General features: G+C 57.6%; 1 protein-coding gene and 1 pseudogene across 3 annotated transcripts in view; one reads left to right on the top strand and one right to left on the bottom strand.

Annotated features, from left to right (window-relative positions):
- Positions 1-27,564, top strand: part of BLVRA (biliverdin reductase A) — a 621,921-nt gene that overhangs the window by 50,819 nt on the left and 543,538 nt on the right. The gene's annotated exons all lie outside the window — the stretch shown is intronic.
- On the bottom strand, positions 4,520-5,650 carry LOC138481703 (histidine protein methyltransferase 1 homolog; annotated as a pseudogene).

Below are 27,564 nucleotides of genomic sequence, written 5' to 3'. Positions count from 1 at the left end.
CTCCTCTCCCAAGAATCCACACACCTTATCCACAAAAAGGATCTCTTGGGGTACAACCATGTATGGCATGCTTCGATCAACTTATTTTTATCCCGCTTAACCTTGTTGCACAGTCCTTGTGACGTTCCAAAAGAGACCGAACCTTGTTGCACAGTCTTGGTGACGTTCCAAAAGAGACAGTTAAGTAAATCAGGCAAGATAATTTCTACATCGTGGACCATATCGTGAATGGAATTCTCAACAGTGTAGTGGTCCATGTCTGACCCGAGATTAAATAAAAAAGCCAACGTGCTTGCACCAGCATATGTCTTCCAACTACCCATGACCTACCCAATACTTCTAAAATCAAAGAAGCATCTGTCACCTCATTCCAATTCAAGTTAGAACTTGTACCCTTGAAACCTATTTCACTCAAACCTTCTTACTAACCTCAGATGAGATTTTTGTTGCCCAACACATCACATACAAAATACAATCAATGCACCTTTTCATAAACTAGCCAATTCGAGGCACCTGGGCCCACAACACAACGTAGAGCATAGTCTTGGGATTCTGAGCATGTAGATTCGTTAAGCCTTGCTGCAGCTACAATCAACATCACAATGCCCTACCTCAAACCATTATCAGTTCCCTTCCGCCCCACACACCCCCAGGTTTTCTCTACTTTTGTTTTTCCCCTCTCCTTTTCGAAGGTCTATTTACCCATATATTGCAACTCTGGAGGTCTTGTGCAATTACATCCTCAAAGTACTCACTGCAGTCCACATGATGGGGTGGATATCATGTCTCCAAAAAGGGCAGTCAGTCATTTCCTCCATTTTGCAGCTCTTTGCGGTTCTTGTAAGTGTCACTAGGAGCTATTCAGTTTATCCAATTAGGTGAGCAATTCCCTCCTGTGCTTCTGTCGAGGATCAAACAATGATCTCTGCCATATAGCTTAGGGCCATCAACCCCTCCAGTTCATGCCACAGCCTGTAGGTCTGCCTCTTTCAAGAGTGCGTCATCCAAGCCCTCACAATCTCGTTGGGGGAGGTAGCACTGAAGTGTTGTAAGTCTGACTAAAGTAACCAGGCTCTCCTCTGCCCCAGCCACATCCTGGGCACACTCCCAGCTCCGGCCCTTTAAAAACTGGCAGGTTCCTTGTTGTGTTCTGCTCCACTCTGTAACCTCTCTAAAAATGATACAATGCTCAGGGCGGGCCTGCCAAGACATTGCTGGTCCAGCATTCCTTCAGCTACCCATCTGCAGCCAACCCAGAGGACATCCCTATACGGCTCCAGAACATCCTGCCTCATACTATGCCCACAGAGTCCATCTCAACATGGACACGGATCAGGGAGACCGTAGGGGCTTGCAGTGTCAATCCTTTCAGCACTTCAGGTGTCTTTGTTCAGCAGCCAACCCAGATGATGAAGCCTCCTTCACAGGTCAGATGAGGGCAATCTGGACAGCTGGTCAGTTTCCCCGACCTAGATTTGTGAATATCTAGGGGTTACAGCAAAAGCACACGAAACCCATGTCGACATCTGTCAGCTGTAGCCACACCCTCTCCATATGGGACAAATTGATGTCCAGGGAAAGTTCCATAGAATGGAGAAGTACAAGTGCCTTACTGAGATGAGGGTATACCATAATACAAGGTGGCCTTTTGGAATCGGACATCAAAGTATGGGAAATACCTGAACATTCTCTCCTAGAGGTGAGCAGCTCCCATTACAAGGGCGGGTTTAAAAAAAATGTGAATTGGTGGAGGTATACCCAAGACAGAGTGGTTCAGGCACTGATCTTGCTCTAAATGATATTTACATCATAAGGAGTAACATAGGTAGTGCGGTAAATTGGTGTTAGTACTGCAGTATGGATACGTATACCCTAAATTGCCAAATACAATCAACTGTCAGAAAAAATCTTCTTTTCCAATGTGCATGCATTATAGCTAATGCTTGAAAATGATTTATTCTCTTTAACGTTATACAGCCAGTTATTAAGATCTGAATAGATGCAACCTATTTCCTTAGGCATACAGATGTTTCACTCAGAGCTTCTTCAGGGCCTGTTCTTAACCTATTGTACAAATCTATTAAAGTCGTAATTGGGAGTGGTGTTTATTGATCAATTGAAAATGTGTTCCGGTCATGTATGACTAAGTGACGAGTTTCTGATGTCATAAGTATGTGGTATTTCTAATGAGATAAGCAGCAATGTCTTACTGTATAACAGTCATGTTCACTTGTCCGTATTTGTATTGTTGATGCTTATTCTTCTAAAGATAATGCTTGTAAGTAGATGGATTGCCTTGCGAGTTCAATCTGTTTGTAAGCAGGTTTGAGTACACTTTACATATACCGTGTGCTGTTCCCTCCCAGTAGTTAAATACAACCACTGTAATGGTTGTTCATACTTCTTTGCCTCATTAGGTACTCTGAGTAACTGCATCTCGGTGCATCTTGTGAGAAATATGCGTTGTGTTTTTGAAAAAATGCAGGTACCTCCTGTGATTGACATAGATGGGCATAGGAAAATATACATCCTCGAAGCTGAGGGGCACTAACGAATCCTCATACCAAAGGGCCTGTAGATCTGCACCATTTAGGATAGATGTCTTCAATTTCTTTATTCATAGTGACTTTTTGGAGAAAATATAAAATAGGCCTCATTTTAGGCACGAGATGAGATCTTGAGTACCATCCCTACCAAAGCTTTTGAAGGGTAGCCTGTTGTATAGCAGCTTTGCAGAGAAGTTATGCAACTGCCTGAATCAGGATGCCATTATGTTTACAGGTAGAAGATGCAGCACTACTAAATCAAAACTATTCTCATGAACCCAGAGATCTAAAGTAATATGCCGAGAGTGATGGATCACATCACTTCCTGCTCAAAATCCCTAGGTTTAAGATCCACAAAGTCTTTTTCATTAAAGAGGCTTCATAGTGGAACGACCTGATAGCAGAGCAATGTCACGATTGTTGGAACGGGATTGCAACAACTCCATAGACAAGCACCCTTATCTACCCCCGAAGGCAGGAACGTAGTTCTTACCCCATGGCAAGGATGTGGCTGCTGTACTTCCCGTGAACTCACCAGTCTCCTACAATCTTCTGTTTGATGTAATATTTCGCATATTCCAGGCTTATCCCTGGTGGAAGGGAGGGTCCACAGGATCAAAAATCAGGGAGTTACGAAAGGAAGCAGGGGAAAGAAAAAAGTCAGAATGCCACGCATGCATGTGAAAATGAACAGATGTTGCTGCAGACAGAGCAAACTCCTTGGAGATAAAGGGAGGTCATAGCAAGCACAGAGTAGTTTACAGAGGATGAATATGTAGCGAATAGACTAGGGAAACATTGCCAGGCAACCATCTGAAATAGAATTGGCACTTAAGAACAGAAATTTACCGTTACCCCACAACTGTACTGCTAGCGTACCTATCCTGTTCTTCCTAAAGCAATGCATGGTGTTGGTCATTTTTGATTGGGCACTTTCTCTGCACTGCCTGCACATACAGGAGTCCCTCGTCGGTTTTCTTCTTCACCAACACCAATTATCTGACAGTTTCCATTTCCAATTATTTATCCTTTTATCTCCCTTATCCTTGGTTTCAGTTTCTAAGCCTCTATTACAAGTAACCCTGGCTCAGGATTGGTCAAAACTGAACATCTTCCCTTGGAAGATTGAACATGTTACTGGTCCAGTGCCATTTGCTGTTCCCCGGTTCTTTACTGTTTGGAGATTGTGTAAACCGATTTCTAAAAACCGATCAAGGCTCGTTTTCTACTCAACTCGGTCAGTTTAAGTTAACAGATTGCAGAGCGAACAGATGTTATTGACAGCCTGCTCCAGTGGGGCCTTTGACAGCCCTCCCACGTCATCTTGGCCACCTAGCAGCAACATCCAAATTGGCATGGCACTGGCGGTAAAATAGAGCATTTTTAAAAATAGCCAACCTGGGCTGTCTCTATTGGCATTAGTCTGTATGATTTCTTTGCATTCTGAATCGTAGCTGTAGAGCTCTGCTTCATGGCATAGCATTGTGGAGAGTCTGATGTATGCCTATGGGTGAGGGTGGGGTAGTGGAAGCAAAATGTTACTTTAACTGGTTTGCAGAGCACAGTGAAATTCTTCACCACATTCTCCTGGATGGCCTTAAGAAGCATGGTCTTGCAGGACACAAAACTGCAAGGCTTAATACCTGAATTATTGGTAATCACTGAGATAAGCATGGCAAGTACTAGCAACAGTGTGTGCAGCACACATAAAGGCAGGGCAGAGTTAAGTGGGCACAGGCAGCTGCCTATATAACTGCGATGTCCTGGCACTCGAGAATCTGTTGTGCGTTCACTGTGACCGTCAGTCTGACATCAATTCAGCACCTGCAGGTAGCTGTTTAAATAAACATAATCTCTGGGAGGAAGGTACTGGTTAGAAATAAAAAGGTTATTTTTGAAAACTGTTCAGCCTCTTTAAAACGAATCAGTACTGCACATAAAGAAGACCAATCAAAATATTTACTCTATTGTATAAGGTTTGATGCACAAGGTGTTTTCAGTTTATTTGGTGAGTGGTATGGTCTACTTTCGATCATTAACATGCATTCTTAAAGGACAACTCAAGAATAACTCTCTGAAGCCCTTCGTCTATCAGTTTGACAGTTCTAATTTTGAAGACATTTCGCTCTTTGACAAATTTCTCAAAGAGAAGAACACCCCCTCCTACTCCAAAGTAGTGAGCCTTACTTGCCAAAAGCACAAGTCCATCATCCCTTAATAAATCTGAAAGCGCGTCATGCAAAGCACAATAATAATCAGGGTTGTAGATTGTCTCAGATGTGAGAATGAGATCATATTTTGCAGGCGGGATTTCATTCTGTAGAAGTTGTGTAAACTGGGACCATTCCCCTGAAAAGAATCTGCAGCTGGACAACTTCCCATGATTTGCTTGCAATTTCTTGCACCTTTTTAAGCCTGGCTCATTAGGATCAATCAACTTCCCTTCTTCAGCATCCCGAACACAGTTTACCGTACATCATCGATGACTGTGCTGTTATAGTCTTGGAAATGAACTGGGCTTGCTTTTAATTTCAGTGCAACCACTCCCAGCAACCCAGCACCACAGCCAAGATCCAGAACGCTTTTGTCCACCAATTCAATGCCACTATCTTCCAAATAACCCATAAGATCAAAGGTGCATTCCCAGATCTTTAGCCCACCTTCATAAATGCCAGAAATTAGGTCAGAGTGGGAGGAAATAGTCCTGGAAACTATGTCGTCGGCATGATCCCCACTATTCGATGCAATGCTTTCCACCACTGATATATTCACAAATTGCAGCGCAGGAAGTGATTCCACCACTTTATTCTCCAGCACTCTGCTGACATCTTCTGGGATACAGTGTTCCCTGGCAACATTGCTGAATGCCTGTTTGTCTGTGGGTGCCAGATTCTTGCTTTCGTCAACATGGTCAAATGTAGAAAATTCTGGCTCATCCTTATTTATATGTAACAAATTCTGCTTCATGTCACATTTTCCCGGTGAAATATTTCTGCACTTTGAAGTGTCTTCTTTGATGTCCCGCACAGTAGACATCTCACCCACGTCTACTTCACTGAATGCATTCAGCAGGTTTTCCCATCTGCATCCACAGCAAAGTTAAACTGGAATGCCATTTTAACAGCAGAGGAATCACTTTTTTTTAAGACTACATTAAGAGGCGGATTCATGGAATAATTAGCGCGGCGCAAGTGGCCAAAAACGTGCGATTCGCAGTGGAATAGCGAAAATCGCAGTGCAAGTGCAAAATTCGCACGAAAAGCAGCGCACATCGATTCATGGAAGGCCGTGCGCGAGAAAACCATCGGATGTGCGCTAAAAAAGTGTGCGGCGCACGTTGGCGCACAGGCCATCTAACAGCGTGCGCCAGGCCACAACGAAAATCGCACAGGCCACAGCGAAAATCGCACATAGCGCGGCGCACACAACAAAAGTAGGCGGAACAAGGAGCGTAACACTCGGAATGGGGAACAACTTGCCAAAATGTGGGCGTCACGGGGGAAGTACAGGGTGCAAGTGCGCGGAAAGCCCACACGCTCGCCTAAAACACGTATTCATGGAATCGAATAGGGCAAAACGGCGCACTGTCAAACCAGCGCACAAGCACAAACACGACCGCCACAAGAAAGCAGGCGGTAGCGTCCCTGCTCCTGTAATAAATGTGCACCAAAAGGTGCGCCAACAAATAGCACCTATATACAGCTATGATGAATGTCCTATACTGTGGCCCTCCAGGACAAATGACGTGCAAAGGGGTACCCACAAACACGGACACCCGCTGACTGAAAAATAACGTGTGCGTGTATTTCGGGGTGCGCGGGTAGTTTCACACGCGATTTGGCTGGGTACGTGGATTCCAGGGGTGCGCGGGAAGTTCCACACGCGATTTGGCCGGGTACGTGGATTTCAGGGGTGCGCGCGAAGGTTCACACGCGATTTGGCAGAGTACATGGATTTCAGGGGTGCGCGCAAAGTTTCACATGCGATTTGGCAGGGTACGTGGATTTCAGGGGTGTGTGTGGAGTTCCACACGCGATTGGCCTGGGTAGGTGTACTACGGGGTGCGCGGGAAGTTCCACACGCGATTGACCTGGGTACGTGTACTACGGGGTGCGCGGGAAGTTCCACACGCGATTGGCCTGGCTAGGTGGGGGTGCGCGGGAAGTTCCACACGCGATTGGCCTGGGTACGTGTATTCCGATGTGCGCGGAAGATTCACACGCGATTTCTGCAGGGTACGTGTATTTCGGTGGTGCCGGGGAATGCTACACGTGATTTGGCCATGTGGGTCCCCCCAGGTGTTCCCTCTACACCCTCCACGGCCCCTGCAGGCAGCCCACACCACATGGTACTACCCTGCACCCCTGCTCATGTCCCACAGGCAACCCATCCACCATGGCCATGCCCACCAGCCAACCCACATGTCACCTTGCACTACTGATCACCAACACATGTCTCCCACCACCCCCACCCCCCATCAGTGCAGGGGCAGCCTCCACCAGGCCCCCACTCATGTCTCCCACCACCCCCATCCCACAGCCACGGGGGGCAGCCTCCACCAGGCCCCCACTCATGTCTCCCACCACCCCCACCCCCCAGCCACCAGGGGCAGGCTCCACCAGGCCCCCACTCATGTCCCCTATTACCCCCACCCCCCGCAGTGCAGGGGCAGCCTCCACCAGGCCCCCACTCATGTCCCCTATGACCCCCACCCCCCGCAGTGCAGGGGCAGCCTCCACCAGGCCCCCACTCATGTCTACAACCACTCCCACCCCCCAGCCACCAGGGGCAGCCTCCACCAGGCCCCCACTCATGTCCCCTATTACCCCCACCCCCCCACAGTGCAGGGGCAGCCTCCACCAGGCCCCCACTCATGTCCCCTATTACCCCCGCAGTGCATGGGCAGCCTCCACCAGGCGCCCACTCATGTCCCCTATTACCCCCACCCCCCCGCAGTGCAGGGGCAGCCTCCACCAGGCCCCCACTCATGTCTACCACCACCCCCACCCCCCAGCCACCAGGGGCAGCCTCCACCAGGCCCCCACTCATGTCCCCTATTACCCCCACCCCCCGCAGTGCAGGGGCAGCCTCCACCAGGCCCCCACTCATGTCCCCTATTACCCCCACCCCCCCGCAGTGCAGGGGCAGCCTCCACCAGGCCCCCACTCATGTCCCCTATCACCCCCACCCCCCACAGTGCAGGGGCAGCCTCCACCAGGCCCCCACTCATGTCTCCCACCACCCCCAGCCACCAGGGGCAGCCTCCACCAGGCCCCCACTCATGTCTCCCACCACCCCCACCCCCCAGCCACCAGGGGCAGCCTCCACCAGGCCCCCACTCATGTCTCCCCCCACCCCCCAGCCACCAGGGGCAGCCTCCACCAGGCCTCCACTCATGTCCCCTATTGCCCCCACCCCCCGCAGTGCAGGGGCAGCCTCCACCAGGCCCCCACTCATGTCCCCTATTACCCCCACCCCCCCGCAGTGCAGGGGCAGCCTCCACCAGGACCCCTCATGTCCCCTATTACCCACCCCTCCCCCCGCAGTGCAGGGGCAGCCTCCACCAGGCCCCCACTCATGTCTCCCACCACCCCCACCCCCCAGCCACCAGGGGCAGCCTCCACCAGGCCCCCACTCATGTCCCCTATTATCCCCACCACCCCGCAGTGCAGGGGCAGCCTCCACCAGGCCCCCACCAATGTCTCCCACCACCCCACCCCCCAGCAGTGCAGGGGCAGCCTCCACCAGGCCCCCAGCCATGTCTCCCACCACCCCCACCCCCCAGCCACCGGGGGCAGCCTCCACCAGGCCCCCACTCATGTCTCCCACCACCCCCACCCCCCAGCCACCAGGGGCAGCCTCCACCAGGCCCCCACTCATGTTCCCTATTACATCCACTCTCCAGCCACCAGGGGCAGCCTCCACCAGGCCCCCACTCATGTCTACCACCACCCACCCCCCAGCCACCAGTGGCAGCCTCCACCAGGCCCCCACTCATGTCTCCCACCACCCCCACCCCCAGCCACCAGGGGCAGCCTCCACCAGGCCCCCACTCATGTCCCCTATTACCCCCACCCCCCCGCAGTGCAGGGGCAGCCTTCACCAGGCCCCCACTCATGTCCCCTATTACCTCCACCCTCCCGCAGTGCAGGGGCAGCCTCCACCAGGCCCCCACTCATGTCTACCACCACCCCCAGCCACCAGGGGCAGCCTCCACCAGGCCCCCACTCATGTCTCCCACCACCCGCACCCCCCAGCCACCAGGGGCAGCCTCCACCAGGCCCCCACTCATGTCTCCCACCACCCCCACCCCCCAGCAGTGCAGGGGCACCCTCCACCAGGCCCCCACCCATGTCTCCCACCACCCCTACCCACCAGCAGTGCAGGGGCAGCCTCCACCAGGCCCCCACCCATGTCTCCCACCCCCCAGCCACCAGGGGCAGCCTCCACCAGGCCCCCACTCATGTCTACCACCAACCCCACCCCCCAGCCGTGCAATTTGCCTGGGTACGTGTACTATGGGGTGCGCTGGAAGTTCCACACGCGATTGTACGTGTACTTCGGGGTGCGCGGGAAGTCCCACACGCGATTGGCCTGGGTACGTGTATTCCGATGTGCGCGGAAGATTCACACGCGATTTCTGCAGGGTACGTGTATTTCGGTGGTGCCGGGGAATGCTACACGTGATTTGGCCATGTGGGTCCCCCCAGGTGTTCCCTCTACACCCTCCACGGCCCCTGCAGGCAGCCCACACCACAGGGTACTACCCTGCACCCCTGCTCATGTCCCACAGGCAACCCATCCACCATGGCCATGCCCACCAGCCAACCCACATGTCACCTTGTACTACTGATCACCAACACATGTCTCCCACCACCCCCACCCCCCAGCAGTGCAGGGGCAGCCTCCACCAGGCCCCCACTCATGTCTACCACCACCCCCACCCCCCAGCCACCAGGGGCAGCCTCCACTAGGCCCCCACTCATGTCCCCTATTACCCCCACCCCCCCGCAGTGCAGGGGCAGCCTCCACCAGGCCCCCACTCATGTCCCCTATTACCCCCCACCCCCCCGCAGTGCAGGGGCAGGCTCCACCAGGCCCCCACTCATGTACCCTATTACCCCCACCCCCCCGCAGTGCAGGGGCAGCCTCCACTAGGCCCCCACTCATGTCTACCACCACCCCCACCCACCAGGGGCAGCCTCCACCAGGCCCCCACTCATGTCTCCCACCACCCCCCAGCCACCAGGGGCAGCCTCCACCAGGCCCCCACTCATGTCTCCCACCACCCCCACCCCCCAGCCACCAGGGGCAGCCTCCACCAGGCCCCCACTCATGTCTCCCACCACCCCCACCCCCCAGGGGCAGCCTCCACCAGGCCCCCACTCATGTCCCCTATTACCCCCAGCCACCAGGGGCAGCCTCCACCAGGCCCCCACTCATGTCTCCCACCACCCCCCAGCCACCAGGGGCAGCCTCCACCAGGCCCCCACTCATGTCCCCTATTACCCCCACCCCCCAGCCACCAGGGGCAGCCTCCACCAGGCCCCCACTCATGTCTCCCACCACCCCCACCCCCCAGCAGTGCAGGGGCACCCTCCACCAGGCCCCCACCCATGTCTCCCACCACCCCCACCCCCCAGCCACCAGGGGCAGCCTCCACCAGGCCCCCACCCATGTCTCCCACCACCCCCAGCCACCAGGGGCAGCCTCCACCAGGCCCCCACTCATGTCTCCCACCACCCCCACCCCCCAGCCACCAGGGGCAGCCTCCACCAGGCCCCCACTCATGTCCCCTATTACCCCCACCCCCCGCAGTGCAGGGCAGCATCCACCAGGCCCCCACTCATGTCCCCTATTACCCCCACCCCCCCCGCAGTGCAGGGGCAGCCTCCACCAGGCCCCCACTTATGTCCCCTATTACCCCCACCCCCCCATGCAGTGCAGGGGCAGCCTCCACCAGGCCCCCACTCATGTCCCCTATTACCCCCACCCTCCCTGCAGTGCAGGGGCAGCCTCCACCAGGCCCCCACTCATGTCTCCCACCACCCCCACCCCCCAGCCACCAGGGGCAGCCTCCACCAGGCCCCCACTCATGTCTCCCCCCACCCCCCAGCCACCAGGGGCAGCCTCCACCAGGCCTCCACTCATGTCCCCTATTGCCCCCACCCCCCGCAGTGCAGGGGCAGCCTCCACCAGGCCCCCACTCATGTCCCCTATTACCCCCACCCCCCCGCAGTGCAGGGGCAGCCTCCACCAGGACCCCTCATGTCCCCTATTACCCACCCCTCCCCCCGCAGTGCAGGGGCAGCCTCCACCAGGCCCCCACTCATGTCTCCCACCACCCCCACCCCCCAGCCACCAGGGGCAGCCTCCACCAGGCCCCCACTCATGTCCCCTATTATCCCCACCACCCCGCAGTGCAGGGGCAGCCTCCACCAGGCCCCCAGCCATGTCTCCCACCACCCCCACCCCCCAGCCACCGGGGGCAGCCTCCACCAGGCCCCCACTCATGTCTCCCACCACCCCCACCCCCCAGCCACCAGGGGCAGCCTCCACCAGGCCCCCACTCATGTTCCCTATTACATCCACTCTCCAGCCACCAGGGGCAGCCTCCACCAGGCCCCCACTCATGTCTACCACCACCCACCCCCCAGCCACCAGTGGCAGCCTCCACCAGGCCCCCACTCATGTCTCCCACCACCCCCACCCCCAGCCACCAGGGGCAGCCTCCACCAGGCCCCCACTCATGTCCCCTATTACCCCCACCCCCCCGCAGTGCAGGGGCAGCCTTCACCAGGCCCCCACTCATGTCCCCTATTACCTCCACCCTCCCGCAGTGCAGGGGCAGCCTCCACCAGGCCCCCACTCATGTCTACCACCACCCCCAGCCACCAGGGGCAGCCTCCACCAGGCCCCCACTCATGTCTCCCACCACCCGCACCCCCCAGCCACCAGGGGCAGCCTCCACCAGGCCCCCACTCATGTCTCCCACCACCCCCACCCCCCAGCAGTGCAGGGGCACCCTCCACCAGGCCCCCACCCATGTCTCCCACCACCCCTACCCACCAGCAGTGCAGGGGCAGCCTCCACCAGGCCCCCACCCATGTCTCCCACCCCCCAGCCACCAGGGGCAGCCTCCACCAGGCCCCCACTCATGTCTACCACCAACCCCACCCCCCAGCCGTGCAATTTGCCTGGGTACGTGTACTATGGGGTGCGCTGGAAGTTCCACACGCGATTGTACGTGTACTTCGGGGTGCGCGGGAAGTCCCACACGCGATTGGCCTGGGTACGTGTATTCCGATGTGCGCGGAAGATTCACACGCGATTTCTGCAGGGTACGTGTATTTCGGTGGTGCCGGGGAATGCTACACGTGATTTGGCCATGTGGGTCCCCCCAGGTGTTCCCTCTACACCCTCCACGGCCCCTGCAGGCAGCCCACACCACAGGGTACTACCCTGCACCCCTGCTCATGTCCCACAGGCAACCCATCCACCATGGCCATGCCCACCAGCCAACCCACATGTCACCTTGTACTACTGATCACCAACACATGTCTCCCACCACCCCCACCCCCCAGCAGTGCAGGGGCAGCCTCCACCAGGCCCCCACTCATGTCTACCACCACCCCCACCCCCCAGCCACCAGGGGCAGCCTCCACTAGGCCCCCACTCATGTCCCCTATTACCCCCACCCCCCCGCAGTGCAGGGGCAGCCTCCACCAGGCCCCCACTCATGTCCCCTATTACCCCCCACCCCCCTGCAGTGCAGGGGCAGGCTCCACCAGGCCCCCACTCATGTACCCTATTACCCCCACCCCCCGCAGTGCAGGGGCAGCCTCCACTAGGCCCCCACTCATGTCTACCACCACCCCCACCCACCAGGGGCAGCCTCCACCAGGCCCCCACTCATGTCTCCCACCACCCCCCAGCCACCAGGGGCAGCCTCCACCAGGCCCCCACTCATGTCTCCCACCACCCCCAGCCACCAGGGGCAGCCTCCACCAGGCCCCCACTCATGTCTCCCACCACCCCCACCCCCCAGGGGCAGCCTCCACCAGGCCCCCACTCATGTCCCCTATTACCCCCAGCCACCAGGGGCAGCCTCCACCAGGCCCCCACTCATGTCTCCCACCACCCCCCAGCCACCAGGGGCAGCCTCCACCAGGCCCCCACTCATGTCCCCTATTACCCCCACCCCCCAGCCACCAGGGGCAGCCTCCACCAGGCCCCCACTCATGTCTCCCACCACCCCCACCCCCCAGCAGTGCAGGGGCACCCTCCACCAGGCCCCCACCCATGTCTCCCACCACCCCCACCCCCCAGCCACCAGGGGCAGCCTCCACCAGGCCCCCACCCATGTCTCCCACCACCCCCACCCCCCAGCCACCAGGGGCAGCCTCCACCAGGCCCCCACTCATGTCTCCCACCACCCCCACCCCCCAGCCACCAGGGGCAGCCTCCACCAGGCCCCCACTCATGTCCCCTATTACCCCCACCCCCCGCAGTGCAGGGCAGCATCCACCAGGCCCCCACTCATGTCCCCTATTACCCCCACCCCCCCCGCAGTGCAGGGGCAGCCTCCACCAGGCCCCCACTTATGTCCCCTATTACCCCCACCCCCCCATGCAGTGCAGGGGCAGCTTCCACCAGGCCCCCACTCATGTCCCCTATTACCCCCACCCTCCCTGCAGTGCAGGGGCAGCCTCCACCAGGCCCCCACTCATGTCTCCCACCACCCCCACCCCCCAGCCACCAGGGGCAGCCTCCACCAGGCCCCCACTCATGTCTACCACCACCCCCACCCCCCAGTCGTGCAATTTGCCTGGGTACGTGTACTTCGTGGTGCGCGGGAAGTTCCACACGCGATTGTACATGTACTTCGGGGTGCGCGGGAAGTCCCACACGCGATTGGCCTGGGTACGTGTACTTCGGGGTGCGCGTGAACTTCCACACGCGATTGGGCCTGTGAGAGTGGGTTACATGTATTCCAGGGGTGGGCAGGAATATTTACCTGCGACTGTGCCTCCACCAGGCCCCCACTCATGTCCCCTATTACCCCCCGCAGTGCAGGGGCAGCCTCCACCAGGCCCCCACTCATGTCTACCACCACCCCCACCCCCCAGCCACCAGGGGCAGCCTCCACCAGGCCCCCACTCATGTCCCCTATTACCCCCACCACCCTGCAGTGCAGGGGCAGCCTCCACCAGGCCCCCACCCATGTCTCCCACCCCCCAGCCACCAGGGGCAGCCTCCACCAGGCCCCCACTCATGTCTCCCACCACCCCCACCCCCCAGCAGTGCAGGGGCACCCTCCACCAGGCCCCCACCCATGTCTCCCACCACCCCCACCCCCCAGCAGTGCAGGGGCAGCCTCCACCAGGCCCCCACCCATGTCTCCCACCACCCCCACCCCCCAGCCACCAGGGGCAGCCTCCACCAGGCCCCCACTCATATCTCCCACCCCCCAGCCACCAGGGGCAGCCTCCACCAGGCCCCCACTCATGTCCCCTATTACCCCCAGCCACCAGGGGCAGCCTCCACCAGGCCCCCACTCATGTCCCCTATTACCCCCACCCCCCGCAGTGCAGGGGCAGCCTCCACCAGGCCCCCACTCATGTCCCCTATTACCCCCACCCTCCGCAGTGTAGGGGCAGCCTCCACCAGGCCCCCACTCATGTCTCCCACCACCCCCACCCCCCAGCCATGTAATTTGCCTGGGTACGTGTACTTCGGGGTGCGCGTGAACTTCCACACGCGATTTGCCTGGGTACGTGTACTACGGGGTGCGCGGGAAGTTCCACACGCGATTGTACGTGTACTTCCGGGTGCGCGGGAAGTCCCACACGCGATTGGCCTGGGTACGTGTATTCCGATGTGCGCGGAAGATTCACATGCGATTTCTGCAGGGTACGTGTATTTCGGTGGTGCCGGGGAATGCTACACGTGATTTGGCCATGTGGGTCCCCCCAGGTGTTCCCTCTACACCCTCCACGGCCCCTGCAGGAAGCTCACACCACAGGGTACTACCCTGAACTCCTGCTCATGTCCCACAGGCAACCCATCCACCATGGCCATGCCCACCAGCCAACCCACATGTCACCTTGCACTACTGATCAACAACACATGTGTCCCACCACCACCACCCCCCAGCAGTGCAGGGGCAGCTTCCACCAGGCCCCCACTCATGTCTCCCACCACCCCCATCCCACAGCCACCAGGGGCAGCCTCCACCAGGCCCCCACTCATGTCCCCTATTACCCCCACCCCCCAGCCACCAGGGGCAGCCTCCACCAGGCCCCACTCATGTCCCCTATTACCCCCACCCCTCCGCAGTGCAGGGGAAGCCTCCACCAGGCCCTCACTCATGTCTCCCACCACCCCCAGCCCCCAGCCACCAGGGGCAGCCTCCACCAGGCCCCCACTCATGTCTACCACCACCCCCACCCCCCAGCCGTGCAATTTGCCTGGGTATGTGTACTTCGTGGTGCGCGTGAACTTCCACACGCGATTGGGCCTGTGAGAGTGGGTTACATGTATTCCAGGGGTGGGCGGGAATATTTACCCGCGACTGTGCCTGTGAGAGCGTGCTACGTGTATTCCTGGGGTGGGCGGGAAGATTCACACGTTCGCCTATGACGTGCCGAAAAATTGTCCAGTCCTGAGACACGTACGCCAGCATGAAGCAGGCGTACGTCGACCCGCGCAGCATAAAAGTGCGCGCAAACAAGAAACAAGCTCATATGCCAGGATGAATATACCATTCCTAGCAGCAGTGGCCGTGGGTTACCAAAGGAGGAGGAGGAGGATAGTGAGGGCCCGAATTTTCACTCCCAGAACCAGCCTTCTTGGGATGCCTGATGACCAGGTGTATGGGAGGTACAGGTTTCCCCCACACATAATACTGGACCTGGTCAGTGAGTGGGAGGATGACCTCACATCACCCACCCTGTGCTCCCAAGCACTCAGCCCCCTGGAGAAGGCCCTCAATGTACTGCACTTCTTGGCCACAGGATCATTTCAGCGGACAAGTGCCATAGTGGGTGGGGTGTCACAGGCCACGCAGTCACGCTGCCTACACCAGGTCTTGAACATCATCACTGCACGCCCATCAGTCCATAGGCACATATACCTGCCCAGGACACCTGCAGAAAGGCAGGCTGCCACCCTCGATTTCTACGGTGTGGCACAATTTCCAAAAGTGCTAGGTGCCATTGACTGCACCCATGTGGCACTACGTCCCCCCTAGGGCATCTGAGCACATCTATAGGAACCGCAGGCACTGGCATTCCATCAACGTGCAGGTAGTATGTAATGCCAAGGGAATCATCACCTCAGTATATGCCAACTATCCAGGGTCCACCCACGACAGCTTCATTTACCGAATGTCTACCCTAAGCCGGGACCTAGAAGCTGGCCGGCATGGCGATACATGGATGCTTGGTGAGTATGAATGCCACTGCACATGCATGCATGTCAGATGCAGAGTTATGTCACTACCCCACTAATGATACCCATCACCGCCTCACCAGGGGACAGTGCCTACCATCTGAGCACTCACATGATGATGCCAATTCGGAACCCCATCACGCCTTCAGAGGTAAGATACAACACAGCCCATATTGCAACCCGGGGCATAGTGGAGCGCACATTCGGAGTGCTCAAGTCACGCTTTCGCTCCCTTGACCGTTCTGGCGGGCAGCTGTTATATGCGCCCCCAGTAGTGTGCAGGATCATAGTGGCAGCATATGTCCTGCACAATGTTGCAACACGCTGGGGCGTGGCCGTGGACATGGTGGTGCCCCCACATCCCCAACCACATGCACGCCCGCTGCACATGGGAGGGGAGAGGGCACGGGGTGAGGCAGCCCGTACGCAGCTGGTGGCTAATTACTTCACATAGAAATCACACCCCAGTGGAGTGCACACAGGCCTGGCACATACCATCTGATAAGCAATGATGACTCGACCTGACAATTAAGACGAACAAAGGGACTGTCAACTGTCAGAACCATAGCAGCCTGAGATTGTTCATGTGGAAGTGTCACAATGTGTGCATCCCAACCTACACAAACACCACCAATGCAGTGTCATGAAAAGACACTTCCATGCTGCAGAAATGAATACCCACTTGCAAAATACTACATGAAAACAGTGCCATGTCACCCACCCCCTCCCCGGCACGGCCACACAACACACCATGGCATGTCATGCAATGTGAGAGGAAAAAAATGAATCCCCACAACATGCCCCAAGTGTCAGCAGCTACAGTGTCCCTAATGGAATCCTGTCCACACATGAAATGCTCACAGTAATGCAGGACCTACAACCCACATTACCAAATACTTACCAAGAATACCAATCACCTACACAACCTCCAACCTACCTTAAACATGACATTACAGACTTAAAAATTAGCTAGCCTCACCACCTGATGATGACAGCCCTCCGAACACTTGCAAGTATATAGTGTTAGCGCCACGCAAGAGTGTAGGTGCACTGCTTACAACATGGACTCCAGTTCCAAGGTGGACCGCATTGTGAAGACATGAGGAATGGACCTGCAAATATGGAGGATGAGATGGATGCAGAGGCACATATCAATACACCATGCAGTGTACAATACAACAACAATATGCACAATGAATGTATACACAGTATTGACTACAGACTGCCCACACAGCTCATGGGAGTCCAATGTCACCATGTACGTCAATGTCACTTGGGCACACCCTTTGCAAGCCCATGGAAACGGGAAGCAGGGGGGGTGTGTGTGTGACAAAAACCGAAGCATCTGAACCAAATCCATGACAAGCCTGCATGTGCCCAGCCACAATGCAGAAATTGCCCACGGGAGCCACACAAGGCAACACACTGTCCCAAAAACAAAAAAAAAACAAAATAAAATCAAAAATGGGCATTAATGGGCCTGGGGGGGTTGGGAGGCCACCCAGGAGGTCCGAGGACAGGGTGCACACCAAAACCCACCTGTGTGGATCTTGCGAAACAAAAAAACACCTCCATGGGCTCATGGCCTACACGGCTACCCTATTGTGGGAGTATCACTGCTGTCGCTATTCTCACCATCTGCAGCTGCATCCGGAGGTGGTGGCACTATGGGAGGCAGCCCACGCAAAGCCCTAGTCTGTTCCTCCATGGCTGCAAGCATGCAGGTGTGGTAGGTCTCGTTCTGGAGGATGAGTGTGCGGAGGTCCCCATGCAACAACTCACGGGATGCCCGGACCTCCGCCCTAGTTGCCTGCATCTCAGCTGAGAGCGTACGGGTGAGGCGCTCCAGCTGCTGTTCTGTCCTTCGGTTTGTTGAAGCCTCAAGCTCAACAAGAGTCGTCCTGAGGTGAAGGAGTTCCAGCCTCAGGGCTTCCCTGTGGCCCTGGGACTCTATGGAAATGGCTTCCTGCAGAGTCACCAGTGCCGCCCGCCTGTCCCTGTCGGACGCCAACATGTCCTCACTGTGTGACTGGCAGATGGAGTCGGTTGCCTGCTGTAGTCGCTCCATCAGCCTTTCGGGGGGGGACAATCGAGGTGGCCACCCTATCCATGGCCTGAGCCATCATCTCTGATGATGCTGCCTGTTGGGTTGCCATCCCGTAAATGGATTGTTCCCATGCGGTATTGCCAGGTGGCGTCTGGCCACCACGTCGGAGGGCACCACACCTGTCTGGGGCAAGGCGAACTGCGCCTTGCTGTGCCGGCACTGCCTGAGGCTGCAGGACTGCATTCCCCCTCTGATCTGCTGGCCCAGGACCAGGATCAGATGTCGCGGAGTGTGACCCTGCATCCGTAACCACCTAAGGCGTACCTGCCAACACTGACATCCCCATTGAGGGTTCTAACCCTGGTGCAGGTGGGTCGGACAGAACAGAATCCCTCCCAGGAACACTCACCTGCGACGGCACGTAGGTCTCATCATCCGAATCAACACCCGAGTACAGCTCGGGGGAGGTGCAGCCAGAGACACCCCTTGAGAGCACGACCTGCAGCAGTTGTGGGTTCTCACCCACCACCACACCACATCCCTCACTGGCGGTCGGTCGGCCCTCAGACCCCTCCTGGGTCTGCACCATCTCCACAACCCCAGCAGTATCAGGTGCGTCTTCCCCTGCAAAGACATAAAAGAAAACAAATGGAAACAGGCATTAGCACTATGACACACAATGAGGGCTGAGAGGCTACAGAAACAGTACTTGATTGACATGTCCCACATGACTAAAACACTCCCATGCATGCACCGTCACTGCGTGTGATGGGGAGGCTGATGGCACACATTGATGACACCAAGATGGAAGATGAACACATTTGCTGCATGCTGACTAGCAGTGGCATCACACATTGGCCAGTGATAGGCAGGTCAAATACACATGCCATCACACAGATGGCATGTACCCTAGCCATGAAGTGAAGAGGGAGAGGAGGTCACCAATTGTTCATTCAGTCCAGTTTGTTCATATGATTGATTTTTTTCATTGTAATGGTTCAAATGTTCAACATGCAGCTGCCAGTCAAAAATGGTCCTATATCACAGGGACATGTCCAAACTAATCATGTCCAAGAAACTGAGCCAGTCCACTGTACCATAGCCATGTCAGACATGTGACAATAGGACTGGGAAATCCCGAGTAAAAGTGGTGGTATGCAAACAATCTGCCTGAATAAACAGAGGTAAATAAGCAACAGTGTAGTGGCAAGATGACACTCCAAAGGCAACTGGCGTGGTGTTGGGCTGGATGTCTAATGTTGGCCAAAGGGATGCTGCTATACCCAAATGCTGTTGCCAAGAATGTTAAGGAAGAGGCACATGGGTGAGCCAAACCACTCAGGCACACACACCCTCCCCTGGCACCCAAACAGAAGCCCTCCCACACACACCATGCACATGGATGACACACACATGCATGTGCACTCACCGGACAATGCCTCGTAATCTGCCACTTCTCCCACGCCTTGGATCTGTTCCTCCGTGACGTAGGTCCCAGCAACCTGCTCATGTGGAGTGAGTTCTATGTCGTCTGCTGGAGACCCACCTCCAGTCACTAAAGTTGCGGCATGACTTGAGGCCAGCTTATTCTTTGCCCTGCGCTTCAGGTCATTCCAGCGCTTGTAGCATTCATTAGCTGTGCGCCTCACGATTCCAAGGGCACTTATGATGTCCGCAATGGTCTGCCAGTGTGCCTGACGTTGTGCAGGTGTGGTCTTGGATCCTGCAACAATCACCATTTCACGGTCATGTGCGGACACATACTCTACAAGTGCATTCAGTTCGGCCTCCTTGAAGCTGGGCTTCCTTGACGGGCCGGACTGTGTAGCCGTGTCTGGGGCATCAGCCTCTACTGGACGAGCACTCTTCCTCTTCCGCTTGGAAGGTGGTGGGGATCCAGAGTGTCCTGTGCCGCTCTGGACACTAGGGGCAGGAGCGTGGGATTGCACACTCAGCATGGGAGTTGGTGCCGGCATTATCTCAAGTGTGATGGTGTCAGGGGGAATGTCAGCATGATGGACTTGGACCAACACTGTCCTGGATGGGTGTGTGAGAAGTGGGGTGGATGGAGCCGCAGCTGCCCCTGCAGCCTCCCCAGCCGGCCTACGCAGGGCAGCAGATGACCTAGCTGCCCCTGATCCACGTGGCCTGATGACACCAACGTTCACTGGCCTAGACCTGCTGACCCTGGAAGTCAGCCATGGAGTCACCCTGTGCCAGGTCTGGTTCCACAGTGGGCTGGTCCAACAAGGGCTGAGCATGGATGGTGTCAGCCACGGTAACCTCAACCAGGGGGGGGGCATGGGTGTCCCTGACTGCTCCTCCACACATGGGGGGCTAGGGGCACCCTGCAAGTCACGGCCACGTCCCCTACCGGATCCACCACGGCCACCACTTGGGGCTCGGCCACCTTTGCCACCCTTACGGCTTGTTCGCCTCCCAACCATGGCACTGATGTTATTGTGCGTATGGGAGTTGATGTGAACTATTGTCCTGGGCAATTGGGGGTCAAAGGGGTTGGGTACCAGATGGTAATCGTACCCTAGTGCTCTAGCAAGGCTGTATGTCACCCCTGGGGAAAGATGACGGGTCACGCAACGCACAGGCACCCCAAAAAAGCGAAGTAAGGTGCACGCAAGCCTTTGTAGACCACGTGCGTGGAAAAATAAACCTGCACTACGCTGTGGCACCCAGGAACACAAGAATGAACGTATGCGTGTCACACGCAGCCTAGAATGACCTCTGAAGGGGTACGTGACACATGGGGCAAGCACAGATGTTAGATACGTGCGCGACTCACCGTCCGCCAGGAACAAAAGCGTGAAAAATATGCACGTGTGCGCGTTGGCAACACCCCCGCCAAAAGAAGAATTGTACGCTGTCTGAGGAGATAGGACAACAGTAGTAGGGAAGCTGTTTGAGGAAACAGGCCCAGGAAAAAGAGGAAAAGAGAAAAAGCTGTCAGAGGTAAAAGGGAGTACGAACTGGAAACGCCATGAAGTAAATCGCGTGTGAACCGACAAGAAGTACAGATTTCACCCACTCGCTCTCCACGAAAAGCACGTACAAGGAAATGGCGTTCTACACGTACCTTTTATACACACGTCACAGACGCGCATACGCAATGAGGCCATTTCCACCAATTACGCGCTTTGACACTCGGACGTGTATCTCTTCATTTTTACACACGCCATTCTCTACGGCCATGCGCGTGACGTCACAGCTGCGCATGGTGGCCTTTGGGCCAATGAAATCGCATATGCGAGCACACGTGGTAAAACTGCACGTCCGAGTGTCATCGCGTGTAATCGGAGGGAAGTGAGGAAGGCCGAACTACTGCCCCCCAGAGCCCCGAGCACGCTCCCACCTGCCATCTGCTGCTGCCTGACTGCCTGCTGCCCACGTGCCCTGCCATTTGCTGCCTGCACATCAGCCAGGGGTGCTGTTGCTGTGACCACCCCTGCTGGAACCGAAGACTCCCGACTGGGATTCCATCGCTCCACAGCCCAGCCCCAGGACCCAGTTGCCCACCCACTCCTGCCTCTGGGGTGGTCATTTCGGGGCAAACACCATCTGAGACCACTGACAACCCCCGGCCAGAGAGGCAGAGGGGCACCACCTTCAGTGCCACCGAAGTTGGTGTCCTGGTGGAGCAAGTCCTGGGGCAGTATGATGCCCTCTTCGGAAGTTCCCGCGCCGACAAGGAAGGACGGACTCAGATCTGGACTGACATCGTGACTGCCATCAACGCGGAGGGGGTGGCAGTCCACGACTTCCAACATGTCAAGAAGCGCTGGGAGGACTTCAGGTTCAGGACCCTGAACAAGGCCCGGCGCCTCTTGATGGCAGCGGATGCCAAGGGGCGCCGGGGCCACTTGTCGGAAGAACAGATGAGGGTCCTGGAACGCATATCCCCAGCGCTCCACGTCCAGGTCCTTGAGAGGCTGACCCATCTGGAGTCGAGCGGTAAGTGTACATGCATCCTGATTGTGAGCTGTGCGTGTGGTGATTTTTCAGTAGTGTGCAGGTTGCACATCTGTTTGTATGGGGTCGAGTATGGGTGGGGGTGTACAGGGCCGTGGGGCTAACACATGCGAGGGCTGGAATGTGTGAGACATGGACGGTGCTTGTGTGTGTAGGCTTGCATGCCAAATGCAGTTGTGTGGGCACACATGTTTGGATGAATGTGTATGTAAGTAGACATGTCCGTGATGTCACGCATGTATGTTGTTTTCAGCTGCATGTATCAGCACTGTGTACATGTGCATGCGTGTGTATTTTACAAGGGTGCAACAGTGATGCAACATGGATGCATGTGACAGCGGTATGTGGAAGCCTGATGGGCAGATGTGACATGGATGCCCATCTGAACACTGCGACACTTGGCAGAGGTGTACACATGCATGTAAGTGTGGTGGTGTGTGTACATGTGTGGTGCACTTCCTGTGTTACATGTGATGTCTGGCTCACCTTTGCCTGCTCATGCTGTTGTATGTGTATGGATGGTGCTCGCTGTTGCGATATGGCTGTGGTATGGCTCAAGTGTGCGAGTTGAAATGACATGTGTGTTGGGGATTGTGATGACATGTCTGAGGTTTGCCAATGCCACTCATGTACAACTGTCATGTGTGTATGTGTCCATTGTACAGTGCCCTGATGCCTGTGTTTTATTTCTCCCTGTCTGCAGCGTCAACTGATAGAGGGTGGAGAAGGTGCTGTGGAGCACAGCGGCGGGGATCCCACCGCCAGCCGGAGACGCAAGGCCCGGCTCCCCTCCCATGTTGTCATCTCGTCGGGGAGTGAGGAGTCTGGTGCCGCGTCCCAGGCCGCAGCTGCCGGGGGGAGGTCCAAGAGGCGGAGGTTGGAGTTGGACTCCTCGGCAGCAGAAGGGGCAGCTGGGATCCCACAGGGCCCAACGGGGGAAGATGGCACGGAGTCATCCAGGTTGGTGGGGGGTTTGGTGGAGGAGGAGGCCGTGCAAGCAACAGAGACGGGGTCTGGAGGTGGGGATCCCACTGGTGCTAGTGGTGCAGCGCAGGACCAGGGACAGGAGGCAGCACAGGCCGCCACGGAGGTGCCTGTGTGCAATCCTGTCCCTGATCCTGTCCCTGCATCATCTTGCACCAGCAGGGGTGCCTACGTCCAGACCCGTTTTCAGGCAGGGGATGAGCCAACGACAACTGGCCTTCCTCTGCCTGCGGATGTGGCTATCCGGGTCCGGGTTGAGCCTGTTCTGAGTGGTGTGGCGTTGCGTCAACGGGCCATGCGAGGTGACCTGCAGTCTTTTCATGAGGAGGCTGCACGTCATCTTGAATGGCTCGTTGACCACGTCAGCCTGCTGGGACAGGTCACCCAGGCCGGATTCCTCCGTATGATGGGGCTTGTTACGACCCCCTCCTCAACTGAACCCCCTACGTGCCAGTCGTTCTCCGTGCCATCTTCCCACCCATCAGTCACCTGGGTGCCCTGTGGAGCTGCCTCTGACGGTGCGGCCAGGCTGGTGGAGGAGGCATCCCTGCCACAGTCGGGAGTCGGACGTCCAGCAGGGGTGGCCACATCAACGACTGCACCCCAGCCGGCGGAGGATGTGCAGGCCGCAGGAGGCAGTGCACGGGCAGAGGCACAGCAGCAGCAGCAACGTGGTGGGAGCCATGAAGGCTCGGGGCCTTCAACATCGGAGGGGCAGGCATCGGCCGGAGGGCAGGAGGACCCAGGACAGAGAGTGTCTTCCGTGTGGCAGCGGTTGGGCCACGCCATAGATGCAGAGCGGCAGCGGGCGGAAGAGGCACGGCTCACAATGGTCAGGGCGGAGAACTCCATGCGGAGGGCCCTGAGGCGGGCCGAGTGCCTTGAGGCAATCCGCAGGGGTTTGGAGGTGGACACGTCGACGGCCCTGCGGACCCTCGGGGCCATGGAGGACCGCCTCCGGGACATTGAGCAGGAGTTCGATGATGCCCTGGCCCATGACATCCACAAGTGAGCCGTCAAACTAGCCCGCTGCCCTTGTACATAGTTATGTAGGTAGTGTTAGGTTTAATTTTTTTTAGGATTTATTTTGGACCTTTCGGACATTGGCCACATTTTTGTATATAGTTTATTTTATTAGTCAGTGCAGTTAGATAGGTTTCATTTCTTTTGTTGGGATAATGGACCCTGGCTTGTTCGTATGTACATAGTTCACTGTTGGATTGTATTTTTCTTTCACATTTTAACCATGGAGCAATGGCTTTCTATTTTATTTCCCATTGGATTTTGTTTTCTGGACAGTGACTTTGGACACCGTTACTTTGGATTTTGATTTTTGGTTTTGCTTTTTTTCACGGACATGCTTCTTTTCATTTTTGTACATTCCCATTTCTGTTTCTTTATTTTTGATTAGATTTATGTTTCCTTCAATACATATTTTTTTTTATCAAACTTTAATGTGTAGTATCATCTCATTGGTTTAATGCATATCATGATATGGGTTTTGAGATTCACTGACACCCATTGGGTGTATGTGAGGGAAATGTGTTTGTTTCAGAACTTGCAATTGGTGTTCTGTCATGTAATTGCCAATTATGAGTGGGTGGATGCAATACTCGGGTGGGTGTTTTGCATTTGGAGGCTGACCATAGGGACCAGTGATCTAGATTGTGATGACATGTTGGCTGGGGAACATGAGTTGGACATGGGTGGGGGCCTGCTGGCAGGTACCCCACAGTGCTGGGGGGTGGGGGTGCAGGGGGACATGGGTGGGGGCCTGGTGGAGGCTGCCCCTGGTGGCTGGGGGGTGGGGGTGGTGGTAGACATGGGTGGGGCCTGGTGGAGGCTGCCCCTGCACTGCTGGGGGGTGGGGGTGGTGGGAGACATGAGTGGGGGCCTGGTGGAGGCTGCCCCTGGTGGCTGGAGGGTGGGGGTGGTGGTAGACATGGGTGGGGGCCTGGTGGAGGCTGCCCCTGCACTGCTGGGGGGTGGGGGTGGTGGGAGACATGAGTGGGGGCCTGGTGGAGACTGCCCCTGGTGGCTGGGGGGTGGGGGTGGTGGTAGACATGGGTGGGGGCCTGGTGGAGGCTGCCCCTGCACTGCTGGGGGGTGGGGGTGGTGGTAGACATGAGTGGGGGCCTGGTGGAGGCTGCCCCTGCACTGCTGGGGGGTGGGGGTGGTGGGAGACATGGGTGGGGGCCTGGTGGAGGCTGCCCCTGCACTGCTGGGGGGTGGGGGTGCAGGGGGACATGAGTGGGGGCCTGGTGGAGGATGCCCCTGCACTGCTGGGGGGTGGGGGTGGTGGGAGACAATAGTGGGGGCCTGGTGGAGGCTGCCCCTGCACTGCTGGGGGGTGGGGGTGGTGGGAGACATGGGTGGGGGCCTGGTGGAGGCTGCCCCTGCACTGCTGGGGGGTGGGCGTGGTGGGAGACATGGGTGGGGGCCTGGTGGAGGGTGCCCCTGCACTGCTGGGGGGTGGGGGTGCAGGGGGACATGAGTGGGGGCCTGGTGGAGGCTGCCCCTGCACTGCTGGGGGGTGGTGGTAGACATGGGTGGGGGCCTGGTGGAGGCTGCCCCAGCACTGCTGGGGGTGGGGGTAGTGGGAGACATGAGTGGGGGCCTGGTGGAGGCTGCCCCTGGTGGCTGGGGGGTGGGGTGGTGGTAGACATCGGTGGGGGCCTGGTGGAGGCTGCCCCTGCACTGCCGGGGGGTGGTGGTGGTGGGAGACATGAGTGGGGGCCTGGTGGAGGCTGCCCCTGGTGGCTGGGGGGTGGGGGTGGTGGTAGACATGGGTGGGGGCCTGGTGGAGGCTGCCCCTGGTGGCTGGGGGGTGGGGTGGTGGTAGACATGGGTAGGGGCCTGGTGGAGGCTGCCCCTGCACTGCTGGGGGGTGGGGTGGTGGTAGACATGAGTGGGGGCCTGGTGGAGGCTGCCCCTGCACTGCTTGGGGGTGGGGGTGGTGGGAGACATGGGTGGGGGCCTGGTGGAGGGTGCCCCTGCACTGCTGGGGGGTGGGGGTGCAGGGGGACATGAGTGGGGGCCTGGTGGAGGCTGCCCCTGCACTGCTGGGGGGTGGGGGTGGTGGGAGACATGGGTGGGGGCCTGGTGGAGGCTGCCCCTGGTGGCTGGGGGGTGGGGGTGGTGGGAGACATGAGTGGGGGCCTGGTGGAGGCTGCCCCTGCACTGCTGGGGGTTGGGGGTGGTGAGAGACATGGGTGGGGGCCCGGTGGAGGCTGCCCCTGCACTGCTGGGGGGTCGGGGTGGTGGGAGACATGAGTGGGGGCCTGGTGGAGGCTGCTCCTGGTGGCAGGGGGGTGGGGGTGGTGGTAAACATGGGTGGGGGCCTGGTGGCGGCTGCCCCTGCACTGCTGGGGGGTGGGGGTGGTGGGAGACATGAGTGGGGGCCTGGTGGAGGCTGCCCCTGGTGGCTGGGGGGTGGGGGTGGTGGTAGACATGGGTGGGGGCCTGGTGGAGGCTGCCCCTGCACTGCTGGGGGGTGGGGGTGGTGGGAGACATGGGTGGGGGGCTGGTGGAGGGTGCCCCTGCACTGCTGGGGGGTGGGGGTGCAGGGGGACATGAGTGGGGGCCTGGTGGAGGCTGCCCCTGCACTGCTGGGGGGTGGGGGTGGTGGGAGACATGCATTGTTGATCAGTAGTGCAAGGTGACATGTGGGTTGGCTGGGGGGCATGCCCATGTTGGATGGCTGCCTGCGGGACATGAGCAGGGGTGCAGGGTAGTCCCCCGTGGTGTGGGCTGCCTGCAGGGGCCGTGGAGGTTGTAGAGCGAACACCTGGGAGGACCCACACGGCCAATTCACGTGTAGTACTCCCCAGAACCCCTGAAATACACGTACCCTGCTGAAATCGCGTGTGGAACTTCCCGCGCACCCCTGCAATACACGTACCCTGCTGAAATCGCGTGTGGAACTTCCCGCGCACCCCTGGAATACATGTACCCTGCTCGCACGGGGCCAATCGCGTGTGGAACTTCCCGCGCACCCCTGAAATACACGTACCCTGATGGAATCGCGTGTGGAACTTCCCGCGCACCCCTGAAATACACGTACCCTGCTCGCACGGGGCCAATCGCGTGTGGAACTTCCCGCGCACCCCTGAAATACATGTACCCTGATGCAATCGCGTGTGGAACTTCCTGCGTACCCCTGGAATACACGTACCCTGCTCGTACAGGGCCAATCGCGTGTGGAACTTCCCGCGCACCCCTGAAATACACGTACCCTGATGGAATCGCGTGTGGAACTTCCCGCGCACCCCTGAAATACACGTACCCTGATGCAATCGCGTGTGGAACTTCCAGCGCACCCCTGAAATACACGTACCCTGCTCGCACGGGGCCAATCGCGTGTGGAACTTCCCGCGCACCCCTGAAATACACGTACCCTGCTGAATTTGTGTGTGATACTTCCCGCGCACCCCTGATGCACACGTACACAGGACAATCACGTGTGGAACTTCCCGCGAACCACTGAAATACACGTTCCCCGCTTGGCGTTTGCTGTTTGCCAGCCCTGTGAACTGGTCCAGGGTTAGCGCA

Source organism: Ambystoma mexicanum, chromosome 5p, assembly GCF_040938575.1.
Source record: "Ambystoma mexicanum isolate Mex_15411 chromosome 5p, UKY_AmexF1_1, whole genome shotgun sequence".
In the NCBI taxonomy this organism is placed as follows: domain Eukaryota; kingdom Metazoa; phylum Chordata; class Amphibia; order Caudata; family Ambystomatidae; genus Ambystoma; species Ambystoma mexicanum.
Note: the sequence above shows the minus strand (reverse complement) of the source record. Positions and strands in the feature narration are given on the sequence as shown.